Source organism: Solanum dulcamara, chromosome 4 (assembly GCF_947179165.1).
Source record: "Solanum dulcamara chromosome 4, daSolDulc1.2, whole genome shotgun sequence".
Taxonomy (NCBI): domain Eukaryota; kingdom Viridiplantae; phylum Streptophyta; class Magnoliopsida; order Solanales; family Solanaceae; genus Solanum; species Solanum dulcamara.
Window position 1 is genome coordinate 82,099,880 of NC_077240.1, and position 11,872 is coordinate 82,111,751.

Consider the following 11,872-nt stretch of genomic DNA (forward strand, 5'->3'; position numbering starts at 1 on the left):
CGTCACCTCTAAAATGCTCCTAAATACCGTAGAAGCCCCAGGCTGGTAGAGTCATTTCTCAAGTCGTTATGGACGCAAAAAGAAGAATCCTAGAAAATTTGACCTGGAACTCTGGCACCAAAAAATCCATGGGCTAACACACATGAAAAACTAGCAAAATTGCCTCATTTCTGTTGTGTCGCCTCTAAAATGCTTATAAACATTATAGAAGTCCCGTCGGGACTACTAAAGTTGTTCCATAGGTCCTTATGGATGCTACTAAAGGAGAATCCAATAAAATTCGACCCAAAACCCCGGCACCTAAAAGATATATGGGATAACACACCCAAAAAATTAGAAAAATTGCCTAATTACTGTTGCGTCGCCCCTAAAATGCTCGTAAGTGCCGTAGAAGCCCCGCCGAGGCTGCTAGAGTCATTATCCAAGTTGTTACAAATGCTAATAAAGAAGAATCTAAGAAAATTCGACCCAGACCCCAACACCTAAAAAATTTTTGGGCTAACACACACGAAAGACTAGCAAAATCGTCTAATTCTTGTTGCGTCCCCCCTAAAATTTTCCTAAATGCCGTAGAAGCCCTGTCGGGGCTACTGGTGTCATTCCCTAGGTCGTTATAGATGATACTAAAGAATAATTCAAGAAAATTCGTTCTGGACCCCCGGCACCTAAAAACTCTATGGGCGTTTTACATGAAACATTGGCAAAATCACCTAATTACTATTGCATCGCCTTTAAAATGCTCCTAAACATCTTAAAAGCCGCGCTGGGGCTGGTGGAGTAGTTTTCTACATCGTTATATATACTACTAAAGAAGAGTCCAAGAAAATTCAACACGGACCCCTGACACCTAAAAAATTCATAGGCTAACACACACGAAAAACTAGCAATATCGCCTAATTCGTGGTGCGTCGCCCCTAAAATTCTCCTAAACACCATAGAAGCCTCGTCGGGTCTACTAGAGTTGTTCCCTAGGTCTTTACGGATGCTACTAAGGAAGAATCTAAAAAACTTCAATCCGGCCCCCTGACACCAAAAAAAATGTGGGGTAACACACCAAAAACTAGCAAAATCGCCTAATTTCCGTTGCGTCTCTCTTAAAATGCTCCTAAATACCATAGAAGCCCTTCCGGGGCTACTTGAATCATTGAAAAAGTTGTTACAGACGCTACAAAAGAAGATTCCAAGAAAATTCTATCCGAATCTCCAGCACCAAAAAAATCTGTGGGCTAACACATACGAAAAATTGGTAAAATTGACTAATTCCCATTGCGTCTCCTCTACAATGCTCTTAAACACCATAAAAGTCACACTGGGGTTACTGGAGTCAGTTTCCATGTCATTACGGACGCTACTAAATAAGAATTCAAGAAAATTTGACCCAGACCCCTGACACCTAAAAACGTTATGAGCTAACACACACGAAAAACTAGTAAATCACTTAATTTCTATTGTGTCGCCTTTGAAATGATCCTAAACAACGTAGAATCCCCGTGGGTAATGGAGGCGCTTACCAAATCATTACAGATGTTACTAAAGAAGAATTCAAGAAAATTCAACCCAAACCCCTGACACCTAAAAAATTCGCAGGCTAATACGTAAAACTGGCAGAATCGCCTAATTCTTATTGTGTCGCCCCTAAAATGCTCCTAAACACCGTAGAAGTGTCGTCGAGGCTACTGGAGTCGTTGCGGACTCTATTAAAGAAGAATCCAAGAAAATTCGATCCGAACCTTGGGCACCTAAAAAATCTGTGGGCTAATATAGACGAAGAATTGGTAAAATCGCCTAATTCTTATTGCTCTCTTCTAAAATACTTCTAAATGCCTTAAAAGCTCCACTGTAGCTACTTGAATAGCTCTCAGGTCGTTACAGGAGTTACTAAAGAAGAATGCAAAAAAATTTGACCTAGACACGATACCTAAAAAGTTCATAGGATAACACACACGAAAATTGATAAAATCGCAAAATTTCTGTTGCGTCGCTTCTAAAATGCTTGTAAACACCGTAGAAGTCCCGCCAGGGCTATTGGAGTCATTCTCTAGGTCATTAATGATTCTAATAAAGAGGAATGCCAGAAAATTCAATTGGACCCCAGCCCTAAAAAGTCCGAGGGTTAACATACACAAAAAACTGGCAAAATCGCCTAATGTTTGTTGCGTCCCCCCTAAAATACTCCTACATGCCAGAGAAGCCCCGTCGGGACTACTGGTGTCATTAAAAAGGGTTTTACGGATGCTGGTAAAGATGATTTCGAGAAAATTTGACCCGGACCCCTGGCATATAGAAAATTTGTGGGCTAACACACAAGAAAAACTGGTAAAATCACCTAATTTCTGTTGCGTTGCCCCTAAAATACTCCTAAATTCCTAGTAGCATCGTCGGGGCTACTGGAATCGTTTCCCAGTAAATATTCGATGGGCTAACATACAAAAAAAATTGGTAAAATTGCCTAATTCTTGTTACTCGCCCCTAAAATGCTCCTAAACGCCATAGAGGACATGTCGGGGTTACTAGAGTCATTCCGCAGATAGTTACGGATGCTACTAAAGAAGAATCCAAGAAAATTGAACTCGGTCTCTCAACACCTAAAAAATATATGGGCTAACGCACATGAAAACTAGAAAAATCGCCTAATTCCATTTGTGTCACTCGTAAAATGCTCCTAAATAGCTTTTCGAGGCTACTGGAGTCATTTTTCAAGTCTTTACGGACACTATTAAAGAAGAATTAAAAAAAATTCAACCTAGACCTCCGGTATCTAAAAATTTGAGGGCTAACATAAATTGCTAAAATTGCCTAATTCTTATTGCATCGCCCCTAAAATGCTTCGAAACACCCTAGAATTACCGCAGGGGCTACATGAATGGTTATCTAGGTCGTTACGGATGCTACTAAAGAAAAATGCAAGAAAATTCTACCCAGACACTTGGCACGTAAAAAATCAGTGGCTAACACACACGAAAAGCTGACAAAATTACCTAATTCCAATTGCGTTGTCTCTTAAATGCTCCAAAACACTGTAGAAACCCTGCCCGGGCTACTGAGGACATTTTCTAGGTTGTTGCGAATGCTACTGAAGAATAATTTAATAAAATTCGATCCGGACCCCCTACACCTAAAAAATCTGTGAGCTAACACACACAAAAAACTAATAAAATTGCCTAATTCATGTTGTGTTGCCCCAAAAATGCATCTAAACATTATAGAAGCCCCTCTAGAGATACTGAGTCATTTCCAGGTCGTTAAGGATGCTATTAAAAAAGAATCTACGAAAATTTGATCCAGACTCCTAGCACCTAAAAAAATTATGGGTTAACACATACGAAAAACTGGTAAAATCGCCTAATTTTTATTGAATCGCCTCTAAATGCTTCTAAACACTGTAGAATCTCTGCTGGGGCTACTAGATTTGCTCCCTGGATCATTACGGATGCTACTAAAAAAGAATCGAAAAACATTCAACCCCAACCCCTGGCACCTAAACTATTCGTGAGCTAACACACATGAAAAATTGATAAAATCACCTAATGCCTTATGCGTCGCTCCTAAAATGATCCTAATGCCGTCAAAGCCCCGCAGGGCTACTGGAGTCGTTCCCTAGGTCATTACAGATGCTTATATAGAAGAATCAAAGAAAATCTGACCCGATAGAAGCTCATAAACACCGTAAAAGCTTCTCTGGGGTTACTAGACTCATTCCCTGGTCGCTAATGACGATAATAAAGAAGAATCTAGGTAAATTCGACCAGTTCCCAGCACCTAAAAATTCTATTGGCTAACACACATGGAAAACTGAAAAAATCGCCTAATTGCTGTTGTGTCGCCCCTAAAATGCTCCTAAATATCATAGAATCCCTGCCAGGGCTACTAAAGTCATACCCAAGGTCGTTACGAATGTTACTGAAGAAAAATCCAAGAAAATTAGACCCAGACTCGCGATACCTAAAAAATTTGTGGGCTCACACACGAAAAACTAGTAAAATTACCTAATTCCTGTTGCGTTGCCCCTAAAATGCTTCTAAATGTCGTACAAGACCCACCGGGACTACATGAGTGGCTCCCACGGTCGTTACGAATGCTACTAAAGAAGAATACAAGAGAATTCGACCCAGACCTAAGCCACCTAAAAGATTAATGAGCTAACATACATGAAAAATTGGTAAAATCGTCTAATTCATGTTGCGTCGCCACTAAAATATTTCTAAACACCTAGAAGCTCCATTGGGCTATTGGAGTCGCTCCCAAGGTCGTTACGGACGCTACTAAATAAGGATCCAAAAAATTTGATCCGAAACTCTGACACCTAAAAAATCTCTTGGCTAACATACACAAAAAGCTAGCAAAATCGCTTTATTTTTATTGCATTGCCCTAAAATATTCCTAAACGTCGTAGAAGTCCCATCGAGGCAACTGGAGTTGTTCCCCAGGTCATTACAGATGCTACTAAAGGAGAATTCAAGAAAATTCAACTCGAGATCCCGGCACCAAAAACAATCTGTGGACTATCACACACGAAAAACTGCCAAAATCGCCTAAATCATATTACGTCTCCCCTAAATTCTCCTAAATGCAATAGAAGCCTTGCCGGGGCTACTAGAGTCACTCCTTAGGTTGTTACAAACGTTACTAAAGAAAAATCCAAAAAAATTCGACCTGAACCACGGCACCTAAAAAATTAATGGGCTAACACACATGAAAAACTGACAAAATCACCTAATTCCTGTTGCGTTGCCCCTAAAATGCTCCTAAATGCCGTAGAATCCCCACCGGAGCTACTGTAGTCGTTTTTCAGGTCGTTACGGATGCTACTAAAGAAGAATTTAACAAAATTCAACACGGACCCCCAACACCTAAAAAATTCGTTGGCTAACATACAAAAAACTGGAAAAATTGACCAATTCTTGTTGCGCCATCCTAAAATGCTCCTAAATGCCGTAGAATATTCAATCCATACCTAAGGCACCTAAAACATATGTGAGCTAACACACAAAAAACTGGAAAAATTACCTAATTACAGTTGCGTCGCCACTAAAATGCTCCTAAACCCGTAGAAGCCATACTGGGGCTATAGGAGTCGTTCCAAGATCCTTACAGATGCTATTAAAGAAGAAATCATGAAAATTCAACCCGCACCCTCGGCACCTAAAAATTTGTGGGCTTAACGCACGAAAAACTGGCAAAATAGTCTAATTCCTGTTGCGTCGGTCTTAAGTTGCTCCTAAACGAAGTAAAGCCGCACCGATATACTTGAGACTTTTCGCGGGTCATTACATGCTCAAAAAGAAGAATACAAGGAAATTCTATCTGAATCCATGACACCTAAAAAATTTGTGTGCTAACACACATGAAAAACTAGATAAATCGCCTAAATCTTATTAAGTTGACCCGAAAAAGCTCTTAAACGCCGGATAAGCACAACCAAGACTACTGGAGTTAATCCCCAAGTCGTTACAGACGCTACTAAAGAAAAATCCAAGAAAATTCGATCCGAATCCCCGACACCTAAAAAGTTTATGGGCTAACACACACGAAAAAGTGGAACAATCACCGAATTCTTGTTGCGTCGCCTCTAAAATGCTCCTAAACTCCATAGAAGCCTTCCAGGGTTATTGAATTCTCTCCCCATGTCATTATAGACATTTATAAAAAGAATTCAAGAAAATTTGACCCGAACCCCCATCACCTAAAAAATCTGTGGGCAATCACACACGAAAACTGAAAAAATTATCTAATTTTTGTTGCGTAGACTTTACAATTCTCCTAAACACCATAGAACCCCCCCAAGTCGTTACGAACGTTCCTAAAGAAGAATCCAAGAAAATTCAATTCAAACCCCCCGGCACCTAAAAATTTCGTAGGCTAATACATGAAAAACTAGCAAAATTACCTAATTTCTGTTACGTCGCCTCTCAAATGCTCTTAAAAGCCGTCAAAGCCCCGCTGAGCCTATATGTGTCTTTTCCAGATCGTTACGGATGATAATATAGAAGAATCCAAATAAATTCGATCCGAACCGCCAACACCTAAAATATCTGTAGGCTAAACACACACTAAAAATTGGCAAAATAGCTTAATTCTTATTGTTCGCCTCTAAAATGTTGCTAAACGCAATAGAAGCTCTGTCGGAGCTACTGGAGTCATTCCCCAGGCCATTACGGAAGATACTAAAGAATAATCCAAGAAAATTCAATTCGGACCCCCGCACCTAAAAAGTCTATGGGATAACACACATGAAAAACTGACAAAATCGCCTAATTCATGTTGTGTCGCCCATAAAATGCTCCTAAATGTCGTAGAAGCTCCACCGGGGCTAATGTAATCGTTCTCCAGGTCGTTACGGATGCTATTAAAGAAGAATCCAAAAAAAATTCGACCCATACCTAAGGTACCTAAAAATTTGTGGGCTAACACGTATGAAAAACTGGCAAAATAAACTAAATCTTGTTGCGTCGCCCTTAAAATGCTTCTAAATACCGTAGAAGCCATACCGGGAGTATTGAAGTCATTTCCAAGATTGTTGCGTATACTACTAAGGAAAAATCTAAGAAAATTTGAGCCAGACCCAAAAGACCTAAAAAATTCATGGACAAACACACACAAAAAATTGGCAAAATCGCTGAATTTCTATTGCGTCGCCCTAAAATGCTTCTAAACTTCGAAGAAGCCCCACCAAAGCTACTGGAGTCGCTCCCCAGGTCGTTACGGACGCTACTAAATTAAAGTCTCAGAAAATTCGATGCTACTAAAGAAGAGTCCCAAAAAATTTGACCCGAACGAAGGAACCTAAAAAATTAATGGGTTAACACATATGAAAAATTGTCAAAATTTGTCTAATTTCTATTGCGTCTCCCTTAAAATGCTCCTAAACGACGTAGAATCCCCACTGGGGCTACTGGAGTCTCTCCTCAGGTCGTTATGGATGATACTAAAATATAATCCAAGAAAATTCGACCCAGACCCATGAAACCTAAAATATCAATGGGCTAACACACATGAAAAACTAGCAATATCGTCTAATTCTTGTTGCATCGCCCCTAAAATGCACCTAAACACCATAGAAGCCCCACCGGGGCTAATGTCGTTCCTTAGGTCGTCACAAACCTAATAAAGAAAAGTCCAAGAAAATTTGACTCGGATCTCCGGCATCTAAAAAATTTGTGGGCTAATACACACGAAAAACTGGCAAAATAGCCTAATTGTTGTTGCGTCCCCCCTAAAATGCTCCTAAACGCTGTAGAAGACCAGCCGGGGCTACTGGAGTCGTTATCCAAGTCGTTACGGATGCTACTAAAGAAGAATCTAAAAAAATTTGATCCGCACCCCCGACACCTAAAATATCCGTAGGCTTTCATACACTAAAATAGTCTAATTCCTGTTGGGTTGATACTAAAATACTCCTAAACGTCGTAGAAGTGCCGCCAGAGCTACCAAAGTCATTCCCTAGGTCGTTACGACTCTACTAAAGAAGAAACCAAGAAAATTCGACCCATACCCTCGGCATCCAATAATTCATGGGCTAACACACGCAAAAAACTAACAAAATTGCCTAATTCCTATTGCGTCGCCCCTAAAACGCTCCTAAACTCCGTAAAAGCCCCGTGGTGCTATTGGAGTCGTTACCCAGGTCGTTACCTACTCTACTAAAGAATAATCCAATAAAATTCAACTCGGACCCCCGACAGCTAGAGAATCTGTGGGCTAACACACACGAAAAACTAGCAAAATCGTCTAATATCTGTTTTGTCGCACATAAAATGCTCCTAAAATCCGTAGAAGGCCCGCCAGGGCTTCTGGAGTCATTTTCTGGTTGTTACCGACTCTACTAAAGAAGTATGCTAGAAAATTTGATCCAGAACCCTAGCACCTAAAAAAATTCTTAGGCTAACACACACAAAAAACTGACAAAATTATTTAATTCTTATTTCGTCACCCTTAAAATGCTCCTAAACACCATAGAAGCCCCGGGGGGCTAATGGAGTTGTTCTCCTTTTCGTTACAGATGCTACTAGAGAATAATCCAATAAAATTCTACCCGAATCCCCGACAACTAAAAAAATCTGTGGGTTAACACACACGAAAAACTGGCAAAATCGCCTAATTCCTGTTGCTTCGCTCCTAAAATGATCCTAAATGTTGTAGAAGCCCCACAGGGGCTACTAGAGTCATTCCCTTGGTTGTTACGGATGCTATTAAAGAAGAATCCAAGGCAATTTGACCCGGATCCTCGACACCTAAAAAATCTGTGGGCTAACATGCACTAAAAACTGACAAAATTGCCTAATTCTTGTTGCGTCGCCCATTAAATACTCTTAAACACTGTAGAAGCCACGTCGGGGCTATTGGAGTCATTCCTCCGGTCATTACGGACGCTATTAAAGAAGAATCCAAGAAAATTTGACCTGCACATCCAACACCTAAAAAATCTGTGGGTTAACACACATATGAAAATTGACAAAATCACCTAATTCTTGTTGCGTCGCCCCTAAAATGCTCTTAAACGTCATAGAAGCCCTGCCGGGGCTATTGGAGTCATTTTGCCAGGTTGTTACAGATGCTACTAAATAAGAATCCATAAAAATTCAACCCGAATCCCTGTCACCTAAAAGAACTATGGGCTAACACACACGAAAACTGACGAAATCGCTTAATTCCTATTGCGTCACCTTTAAAACACTCTTGAATGTTGTAGAAACCCCACGGGGGATACTAGATTCATTTTACAGGTTGTTACAGATGCTACTAAAGAAGAATTCAAGAAAATTTGACCCAGACCCCCAGCTCCTACAAAAATCCGCGGGTTAACACATACGAAAAATTGGGAAAATCATCGAATTCCTCTTGCATCACCTCTAAAATGCTCCTAAACACCTAAAAGCCCTGCCGGAGCTAGTGAAGTCATTTCACAGGTCATTACGAACACTACTATAATGCATGTATTCAATGGCGGATTTAAAAGTTTTAACAAGGTGATTTGGAAAACAAAAATATAGTTCACGGAATTTGAATTTGAAATCTTAAGGTGAATTTTGAAATCCTAAACCACTAAGTCAGACTTTAGTCTTGTGTTTAAGTGATTCAAAATTCATATATATACATAAAAATAAAATATTACCTTATATATACTGTATAATTATTTATTGAGGGGGTTCGGGTGAACACTTTGAGACCCCTCTAGATCCCATCCTGCATTTATTAGTAGAGGCGAATTCAGAATTTTGAATTTTTAGGTGTCATTCTGCTTTGAACTGTAATTTATGGAAAAAAACTTTAGCATAGAGCAAGATAATACTTAATATTTATTAGCAAAATTGCATACAAATTTTAGACTTGTTCTGTTAGTTTACTTAATACTTTACTTACAAGAGGTCTAGAGTTCGAATCTATTTATTCACAATTCTTTTTAAAATAAATTTTCTATCGAGAGCATGATAAAAAAAAGTTTTAAGAAAATACATCCCACAACAAGGCTCAAACATGCATCCCTCCGGTAGTAATACTTGAGCTTTAACTACTGACACTACAAGGCTCATTATTTCTAAAGGTGCACGTTTAATATTTATACTTTTCTTATAAATATATATATAAATATATATGTCTCTACAGATTTTTAATCGAGATCACGGGGTGGCGTGTCACCCCCTCCGATCAACATAGATCTGCCCCTGTATATTAACTTTGTGTATTACTAGTATTTTGTTTTGTACACTTTTTCAATTTATGTATAACTAATGTTTTCACTAGTTATACACTCTATTTGGTATTAAGAGATGTATAACTGATACGTGAGAATTCATGATATTAATAATGCAAAGGGTTTTAATGCATGCATTAGCATGGTTAAAGATGAAGGCGAGCCTTGGAGTAACTGATAAAGTTATTGCCATGTGACCAGGAGGTCACGGGTTCAAACCTTCGAAACAGCTTTTGGCAGAAATGCAAGGTAAGACTGCGTACAATAGACCTTTGTGGTCGGGTCCTTCCCTAAATTCTGCGCATAGTGGGAGCTTTAGTGCACCGGACTGCCTCTTTTTTAGCATGGTTAAAGATACAATTGCCCCTCAAAACATTTTTCATGTCCTTTTCATTGTATTTATGGACGGTAGTTTTGTAAACAAATAATTTGTTTTAGAAATTATGTAATGTGTATTACCTTTAATACATCAGACCAAACATTGCATAAGAAATAGAAAAACTTATAGAAATTCCATTAGTTAATACTATAAATAATCAAGAGTGGCCAGGGATTTTTTTCCGACACTAAATCAATCAAATCAAACTACTGGTCAGTTTTCTTCTTCAGTTTGACTTAGTTCTCGGTTTAATTTAACTTGACCGTTTGACCCGTATACCGCTAGATGACATATTACAATTAATTAGTTACTTTTCGTATAATCTATTTATACTTTCTAGATTATAATTTCGGGCTTTACATTTACTGTTTTTCTCTTTTTATCCTTTTGTTTTCATACACAATACACATACATTCACCTATATATATACGTATACCTCAAGAGAAACTTATTCATTATAAACATTTTCATTTGTGCGTTTTGAGATTGGAGTTTCAATTTTTAAGGTATGATGTCTATCTTTTTATTGTTCATTTCATATGTGCTTGTTATCATTTTTAAAAGTAAATTCTATATATGTGTACACACATTAAGAGAAATTAATTCATTGTAAAACACTTTGATTTGGGCGTTTTGAGATTAGAATTTCAATTTTTAAGGTGTGATGTCTATGTTTTTGCTTTTCATTCCATATGTGCTCTTTATCTCTATTTTAAATAAAATTCTATCAATAAAACTTCGTTAATTCATATGCATGTTCTCTCATTATTAAATTTGTTTCTTTGGCTAGTGGACAACTCTAATCACATACAAGACTATTAAGAATGTGTCATTTGTTATTAAATAGGCGTTTGATTATGAAAATATTTTTTTTTCATTTTATTTGGATTTTTCAAAGTTGAAGTTGAAGTTGAAAATATACTAGACCATACTTTTTGCAGTAAATGTTTAGAATGTGAATGTATTTAAAAAATATAAATATTATTTAAATGGGTCTATTTTATAAAAATAAAAAATTTTATGGTAAATTTTTAAAAATAATTAAAAAATAAAAGTGAAAACATGATTTTGAGTATTTTTCAAATTTCAAAACAACTTGAAATTATATTTAAATTTTTTATGGCCAAACACTAATTATCAAATATAGTAAAAAAAAAAATTCCCTCGATAAAAGCAAAAACTTCTTGTGACCAAATGGATCCTAAGTAACCTTATGCCGTATTTAATTTATTTTACCAAACACACCCAAAACTTTTTTCTCGTAATGAATTTTTTAATGTGTACATTAACTTCTTTTTAAATGGAAAAATATAAGTTTTTTTTTTTTTGGGGGGGGGGGGGGGCTACTGCATTATTGCCCCAAATTTATTAATAGTAACAAAAATGTACAAGTAAAATTATGAAAACACATCGTAGCAAACATACAATTATGAAAAAATGGAGCTGAACGAGAAAGAGCAAAATTCTCTGCTGTGATTTTTTTTTTTTAGTCTGAAATTAAATTTATTACTGAAAAATTGTGTGATGTGTAGGACCCGTTCAAATATTTTTCATTGTTGGTGTGCCGCAAATGGCCACTCACTCTCCAAGGCAAAAGGGACGACAACCCCACAAGGTGAACCTTAACTTCTTGTTAGTAAGTTTTTACTGTGTGTGCCACAGTTAGAATCTTAATAATTTATTTTTTAAAGTTTTTTTAATTTAATTTTGACATGAAAATTTATGTTTTTAAAAATAAAATTTACATATTTGAAATTATGTAAAAAATATTACTTGTGTAAGTCATAATATATTATAATTCA